This window comes from Drosophila albomicans, chromosome 2L, assembly GCF_009650485.2.
Source record: "Drosophila albomicans strain 15112-1751.03 chromosome 2L, ASM965048v2, whole genome shotgun sequence".
NCBI lineage: Eukaryota > Metazoa > Arthropoda > Insecta > Diptera > Drosophilidae > Drosophila > Drosophila albomicans.
The window spans coordinates 18,742,109-18,750,948 of NC_047628.2; the positions used below are offsets into that span (position 1 = coordinate 18,742,109).

Here is an 8,840-nt window from a genome sequence, read left to right on the forward strand (position 1 = left end):
TGCGGTTTTACAAAAGTTTTCGTTTTGCTTTTGCTAACGTTGTTGTTGTTATTGTTATTTTTGCTGTTGCTGTTGCTCATGCTGCTGCTGTTGAGAACTGTGCTTTTGGCTGAGAATTTGGCATGGCAGTTGCTCAAACTATTCACGTCCTTGACAGAGCCTCGCTCTAAACCCAAAAACTTTATGAAAGCCACTTGCGCTGCAGCTTGTCGTAATTGTTGTTGCTTTTCTGTGGTTTTTCAGCGCTTTTCCCCTTTAAATTCACCTCTTTCATCCTCTCTAGCAATAAATCAGAGCTCAAACTGATTTCATTAGCCAACCGCATGAGAAAATTGGCACCTGTGTTTAGCATTTGAAGTCAAAAGCGAGACTATCAAGTGTGAATCCCTCGAGGCACGACATCTGATAACTTCATTGCTGATAATCATATCTGACTAAAACTCTTTCAAAATGCTGAAATTCTGATTAGTTGAAAGTTTCAACTGCCGCTGGCAACACGCAACGCAAACTATTCAGATCGAAAGGAAGCGTATCAATTGAGTTGCTTAAAACTTGCAACAAATTTAACAACATGTCTGCTAAAGGGAAGACACAAATTGTGTGTGCCTTGGTATCCATAATGAAGCACATATTTGCGTAAATTAGATAACTTGTTAAGCTTGATGTGCGCTTGCAGCAATAATAAATAAATTGTAGACAAATATTAATTTGTAATTATATTCAAATTGAATTGCAAGAATCTCAAATTTTAATAAATGTCAAACAAATGAGAAACAAACGTTATGAATTAAATCAAAATGAAAGCACTTTGATGCAATTATGTAAGGAAAATGTGAATCGAACACTTGAATAATAAAAATCCCAAAAGTAAGAGCTAAGAGGCTACAATTTGTATAAAAGTGATGTAGTTTGCATAATTTGATCGTGCAAAAAGTTTGAATTACTTAAAACTTACGATTTTTACCATATTATAGTATATCACGCATTAAAGATTATATAAAAAGTTTGAAAAAGTAAAGTAAGGTAAAATCTAGGAGGATTTTTACATAAGATAATTTGACCTTTTGATTATACAATAAAACAGTATTTTGTTAATATATACGCTAAATATTTTATATAACGCATAAAAAAGATTGTATTAAAAGTTAAGAAGATAAGAGGCTGTAAATTTAATACAACATTTTAACATTTTGGAAATTCGTCTTTTATTTTTCCATTCTTATTATTTTATTACTTTTACTTTTTACTTACACATAAACCATAGCATGTTCTTCAACTAATGCTTAACAAGGACACAAACCAGATGTAATTAGTGCATTAATAAACCCGATAGATGCCGTTTTTCTGTAATTGCTATCAAGCTTCAGGCATGCAAAAATATAAAATACATCTAAATAAACTATATTTCAAAGGGAGGCAGCAGTACATTTTACACGACATAGCGAAAAACATTTGATCATGAAATAAGAATGCATTTTACAAATTCGTATTTTTTTATTTCATTATTATTATGTTACTTAATTTTATGAAAATTCAAATTTTTTGAAGTCGTTTCCTTCATTCATACTTCTTACTTAGGTTTTGCCTAGACACAAACCGTACCCTGTGCTTTAACTAATGCTTAACACAGACCCGAACCAGATAACGCTTCTCAACAATGAAATTGATACATTAATAAGCCGATAGATGGCGTTTTTCTGTGGTTGAAATCAAACTTCATGCATTCAAAAATATAAAATACATTTAAATATGTTAGACTACACTTCAAAAGGAGGATGTAATTTTTACACAACCACAAAAGCTTAACATAAACCAACGAATTATCATTAGCATACACAAAATGACTAGTTTATATTTACTTTTGTGCCACAAAATATCATCATTTAGTGCAGTCAAGTGCAAGCTTCATTAAACACATCTCTCTTTGTAGTTAATTTAAGTAAACACTGCGGTGAAAGGCACATGTCAAGCATTTCAGCTATCATCAGTGATAGTAGAAGCAGCAGCAGAGCAGCGATGGCTTTGCTCATTTAAGCCGCATCCACACTCAATTGGCCAGGCCGATGAATGAATGAGCGCATCACAAAAGCCTTCCGACAATTGAAATATATGTTGAGGGCATGTCATAACCTTTAGCCGCCACTTAAATCTGACCTGATGCATGAAACGATTCATTCAAGTGGAAGCACAACAGCGAGAAACGCCTTACGAGTGAAATACAAGGGAGGGGAGAGAAGAAGAATGGCCGATTAATCACATTTGGCAGGCTTACAATTAGTCGTGGGAAGTGTAAAGGAGACTGGCAATCAAATACAGAGAGAGAACATATGCAAATGTCAGTGACTGTCGAGAGCTTTGCTTTAATTTTAATTAATTTGTAATCCTTGACATTGAAGTTTCGAGGCACAGTGCAATTAGAGACGCCAGCTGCCCATTTGCCAGCGCAGAGGATTACAACTATAGTCATTTGTTCCATGCATTTATCAAATGTCACAGAGAACACACACACACACACAAACGGACAGAGACACATTCGACATTCCTTTACGAGACACAATTCCCAATCAAATTCCAATTAGACATTTGGAAATTTAATCATCAAAGTTGGGCTATACAAAAGCCTTCGCCTTCGCTTTAGCTTTCGCAATGAAGCTGCCCCGAAGGCGAAGAGAGGGGAACATTTGAAATAGGGGATTGGGAATTGCCACACATGACATAATTAAGCCGCGAGTGGTCACAAGAGAATATCTAATTCAGTTAACAGCCAAAAGCCACTTCAAGCCATCTGTATCACATTCAAGCATCATTTACATTTCACAACAAAATTTACTTTTGCCTCAAATTGAATTCATGATTAACTTAACAAACAAAGCAAAAACTTTATTTGTTTTTATTGTTATTGTGTTATCCTTTTTTATTGTACGGAAATTATATCCTATAATTCTGGGTTATATTAACTAAGCAATGAAGTTCTTTGTGGCTTAAGAAAATAAATAATTATTTTGTAGTATAAAACTTCTTAACAAAAAATGCATTTTTAAAAATAAGAATAATTATTGTTCAGTAAAAAGGTTTTTCACAGAAAATTCATCTTCAAAAAAAGAATCGAATTTCAATTCAATATATAATTAAACGCATTTTCCCGATACCAAAAATATAAGCACAGTTTTTATAAAAGAAAAAAAAGGAAATAAATTCACAAAATTTGAAGACCCTCCAAAATTTTGAAATAATTTAAATGTGAAACTCTTTCATTAATAAACAGATAATATGGTATTAGCGAAGTTTTCTATAAAATAAAAACAAAAACTAGTAAATAAATTAGCAAAATTAGAAAACTTTTCACAAATGAAAATAATTTACTAAGCAAAAAATATCAGTTATGTTTTCCTTTTGAAAAGTAAAATCCAAAGCAGTTAAACAATTGGCAAAATTTAAAAAAACCCTCCACAAATTTAGATCACTTATTTAGCAAATTTGTTGGTTGCCTTAAACAAACTGACATAAATGAGTGCTGTTAGTATAGTGTCTAAATTAATTAATTTAAATGTTGAACCATTCTTTTATACACATAAGAAATCAGTGACGTTTTTTAGAAATCAAAAAGATAAGCAGTAAGTTAAATTGCAAATTTTGAAAACTTTTTACAAACTTTGAATAATTCAATGAGCGAAATATATTAGCGAAGTTTAGAAAAAACAATTAAAAAATTCAGTAAATTTAAAATTCTCCTCAAATTTAGATCACCTGGCAGCAGTTTTCCGTTGGTTACATTACACTTAAATAAATGCTGTTAGTATCGTGGCTAAATCATTATCCACTTACTCTAAAAACGCTATGCAAATTAGGAAAACGTCTACAACAAATTACTCTGTCGATTAAGTTAATTCTATTAAACCGAACACTGAAGTTTCTCCCAGTCGAACACACTTCATTTTCTCCCCAAACAAAAAAGCGAAAGCAATAATAATTTCGACTATTTTCGTTTCACATGAACATGTGTAGCTAGGAAAAGGCTTAGCAAAGTTTCCTCGGAAAATTCAAAAGTTATTTACGAGGTGCAGCCCAAAAATTTGACTATGAAAATGCGTATGTGGGGGGTGGGGGATGGGTGGAAAATGCGTAATAACTTCTGGTTGTTGGTCTTGGTCTGTGCTTTTGCTTTTGCTCTTGGAGTGTATAATTTATTTATGGCAAAAGAGGCAAAACTAAAAGCTCGGTGAATTACAATTACGACCACGCCCACCATCGATATGGATGAAACGATTTGGGAGTGTGTGTTATGTATATATGTGTGTGTGGGTGTGTGTGAGAGATGTCGTTGTCATTGCAGCTTTGATTTGTGTTTTTCCCCAGCAATTTGCCTGCCATAGACAGACACGAAGACAGAAATAAAGACAGAAAGACAGACGGCCTTCTCCTTGAAGCACTTTACTCACAAATTGTGTTCATTTGCATATTCGAAACTTTGCCTAATTGAACATAATGCCACTTAATTAAAGTTAAGCAACTTTTCCAAAGGCCTCCGACAAATGAGGCGCGCGCACAGACGTTGTACAGAAAGAGAGGGGAGGAGACGGGAGGCGTGGCATCTTGGCAGAACAAGTTGCAACCAGTGTTAAACTATGCTCCAAACATTTATGACACTTTGTTGTTGGCATTCCCCAATTAGTTTAACATGTTGCAAACGCAAAACAGAAATAAACCATCATCTCTTCTCCCTTCTCTCTCTCTCTCTCTCGCTCTCTTTTCTTCCTCTCTCTCCTCTCTACACACACATGGATGGAGTTAAACATTGATGACTTCCCGTTTAAATATTTAAACAGATTTGCAAATTGGCTTAAACGATAGCTAAAAGCCAAATGCGGCAATTACTTATTTCAATTGCAACATTGTTGCTCATTTAAATAATTATGCCACTTGAATTAAATTGTCTACATATTCAATTTGCCGATAGCATTTCAATAATACTTCAATGCAGCAAAGAAGTTAAAAGATAAACGAACAGGAATTGGCTATTAGAATTATAAATATTCCGTTAGCATTAAATGCTTAGATATATGAAAGTATTATTATAATTAGAAAGAACTAAAAAAAAAAAGATTTATAATAAATTGAAATAAAAAAATAAACGAACCAGTAAATGAAGTCAATTGAAATCCGTTGGTAAGATGATAAATCCAATGTTGTTTGGACAAAAATATATATTATACATTATATTATATCACACACTTTAAACTTTTTCATTCTCATCCATCAACTTTCGTTAGATTAATAAACGAAATATTGACAGATGATAGCACATAATAAAGAAATATAAACACCTTAAGTGCTCAACACAAACAAAATATTAAAAAAAAATAGAGCACAAGAAAAAACTTCAAAAAAATAAAATTAGCACTTAATTATTTGCACATAAAAAAATATAAAAAATGAACAGCAATTTGCACTTAAAAAAAAAAACCAATAAAAAATATTGCACATAAAAAAATAAAAACAAATATTCACATTAGGGAATAATATATTTGCACTCAAAAAACAAAACAAAAAATATTAATAAGGGAAAAATGCAGCTCAGAGAAGCTGGGTCCAGTGATTTGAGATATTCAAAAAAAAATTGGTGCCCATTGCTTTAAATCGTTTGCCCATGTTTGCCCAGGAAAAATTTTTTTTTGCCCACCCTTAGTTTCGAAATTATGAAAAATTTTTTTTTTCGAAATATCAAAAATTTTTTTTTTCAAAATTTTTTTTGCGGAAATCGCTTTTAAAATCGTTTGCCCATGTTTGCCCATCTTTTAGTTTTTCGAAAAAAATTTTTCGTTTTCGAAATTTGAAATTTTGAAAAATTTTGACATTTTTTCGGCATGAATGTCTCAAACTCGATCGCCCACACCTCGAAATTATGAAAACTAAAGCTCTACAACGGTAGCCTCAAGTGTTTTCAAGTCTGCCCATATCTCAGAATTTCAAAATTTTGAAAAATTTGAAGGTTTTCAACTTTTTTGATTGCCCATACAAATTCATCGTTTGCCCAACTTTCAAAGTCTCAAATTTTTGCCAAATTTCAAAATTTTTCAATTTTTTTTTACTTTTTCAGACTGCCCATTCGCTATTTTCGTTTGCCCACCCTTTAGAATTTCAAAATTTTGCCGAATTCCAAAAATTTTCATACTTTTTTGATTTCAGCCTATGGCCCATACAAATTCATCGTTTGCCCAATTTTCAAAGTCTCAAATTTTTGCCAAATTTCAAAATTTTTTCAAATTTTTTTTACTTTTTTCAGACTGCCCATTTGCTATTTTCGTTTGCCCACCCTTTAGAATTTTAAAAATTTTTCCGAATTCCAAAAATTTTCATACTTTTTTGATTTCAGCCTATGGCCCATACAAATTCATCGTTTGCCCAATTTTCAAAGTCTCAAATTTTGCCAAATTTCAAAATTTTTCAAATTTTTTTGACTTTTTCAGACTGCCCATTCGCTATTTTCGTTTGCCCACCCTTTAGAATTTCAAAATTTTGCTTTATTTAAAAAATTTTCATACTTTTATGATTTTGGCCTATGGCCCATACAAATTCATCGTTTGCCCAAGTTTCAAAGTCTCAAATTTTTGCCAAATTTCAAAATTTTTCAAATTTTTTGACTTTTTCAGACTGCCCATTCGCTATTTTCGTTTGCCCACCCTTTAGAATTTCAAAATTTTGCTTTATTTAAAAAATTTTCATACTTTTTTGATTTTGGCCTATGGCCCATACAAATTCATCGTTTGCCCAAGTTTCAAAGTCTCAAATTTTTGCCAAATTTCAAAATTTTTCAAATTTTTTTGACTTTTTCAGACTGCCCATTCGCTATTTTCGTTTGCCCACCCTTTAGAATTTCAAAATTTTGCTTTATTTAAAAAATTTTCATACTTTTTTGATTTTGGCCTATGGCCCATACAAATTCATCGTTTGCCCAAGTTTCAAAGTCTCAAATTTTTGCCAAATTTCAAAATTTTTTCAAATTTTTTTTGACTTTTTCAGACTGCCCATTCGCTATTTTCGTTTGCCCACCCTTTAGAATTTCAAAATTTTGCTTTATTTAAAAAATTGGGCAAACGATGAATTTGTATGAACCATAGGCCAAAATCAAAAAAGTATGAAAATTTTTTAAATAAAGCAAAATTTTGAAATTCTAAAGGGTGGGCAAACGAAAATAGCGAATGGGCACTCTGAAAAAGTAAAAAAAAATTGAAAAATTTTGAAATTTGGCAAAAATTTGAGACTTTGAAAGTTGGGCAAACGATGAATTTGTATGGGCAATCAAAAAAGTTGAAAACCTTCAAATTTTTCAAAATTTTGAAATTCTGAGATATGGGCAGACTTGAAAACACTTGAGGCTACCGTTGTAGAGCTTTAGTTTTCATAATTTCGAGGTGTGGGCGATCGAGTTTGAGACATTCATGCCGAAAAAATGTCAAAATTTTTCAAAATTCAAAATTTCGAAAACGAAAATTTTTTTCGAAAAACTAAAAGATGGGCAAACGATTTTAAAGCGATTTCCGCAAAAAAATTTTGAAAAAAAAAAATTTTTGAATTTTCGAAAAAAAAAATGTTTTCATAATTTCGAAACTAAGGGTGGGCAAAAAAAAAATTTTTCCTGGGCAAACATGGGCAAACGATTTAAAGCAATGGGCACCAATTTTTTTTTGAATATCTCAAATCACTGGACCCAGCTTCTCTGAGCTGAAAAATGCGCGTATCCAAATTAAAACGAGATTCCCATTGATCTACCTGCAAAAAATTACTCACATTTAAAAAAAAAAAAGATCACATTTTTCACATTTTTAAATTTGCACATAAAAAATATGCATTCAGGCAAACTAAAAATTTTGCAAATATTTGCACATAAACAAAAAAAACTTTTCACTTAAAAAAAATTGTGAAAAAATATTTAAAAAAAAAACATACACATAAAAAAAATTGAATAAAAAAAAAATAAAAAATATTTGCACAATAAAAAAGAAAACAAAATTGCACTAAAAAAAAATCCACACATGTGAATAAAATATTTACACTCAAAAAAAAAATAGGAACAAAATTCCAATGCACCTGCAAAACATTACCGACGAACAAATAAACTTTAAAGCGAACAAAATATGTGCACATAAAAAAAATTAATTTACAAAAATAAAAAAAAAGTAAAAATATTTTCACAAAAAAAAAAAATGAAAAAAATACACTTAAAAATTTTTTTTAAAAAATCACAAAAATATTTGCACAATAAAAAAAATGCCCTTAAAAAGTTAAAAAAACACACATACATAAGTAAATAAAATATTTGCACTCAAAAAATAATAATAAGAAGGGGAAAAATGCGCGTATCCAAATTAAAACGAGATTCTCATTGATCTAAGGCACCTGCAAAAAATTACGGAGAAAAAAATACCCTTTAAGATACACATAAGGTGCATTAAATATTTTCACAATAAAAAATAAAAAAAATTACACTTGAAAAAAAATTGTTAAAAAATCACCGCAGTTAAAAAAAATAAAAAAAAAAACACACACATAAGTAAATAAAATATTTGCACTCAAAAAAAAAAGGGAAAAATGCGCGTATCCAAATTAAAACGAGACTCGCATGGTTACCTGCAAAAATTACCTATTTTATTTTTCAAATCGTTAAGCAAATTGAAGTGGTGATATCGATTGATAATTCCTTTTGTGCTTTTATCGATAAGCATAGAAAGTAGTGTTTATCAGACTTTCTTTGCTTTTCCAATCATTTTCAGTTTATTTGAAATATGAATGTTGAAAAATGTTCTTTCTGGCTGTATTTCTTTTCATTTATGTTTGGTGTG

At 30.8% G+C, this 8,840-nt stretch overlaps 1 long non-coding RNA gene across 1 annotated transcript in view; it reads left to right on the top strand.

Annotated features, from left to right (window-relative positions):
* Window positions 1-8,840, top strand: part of LOC117563518 (uncharacterized) — a 201,680-nt gene that overhangs the window by 137,148 nt on the left and 55,692 nt on the right. The gene's annotated exons all lie outside the window — the stretch shown is intronic.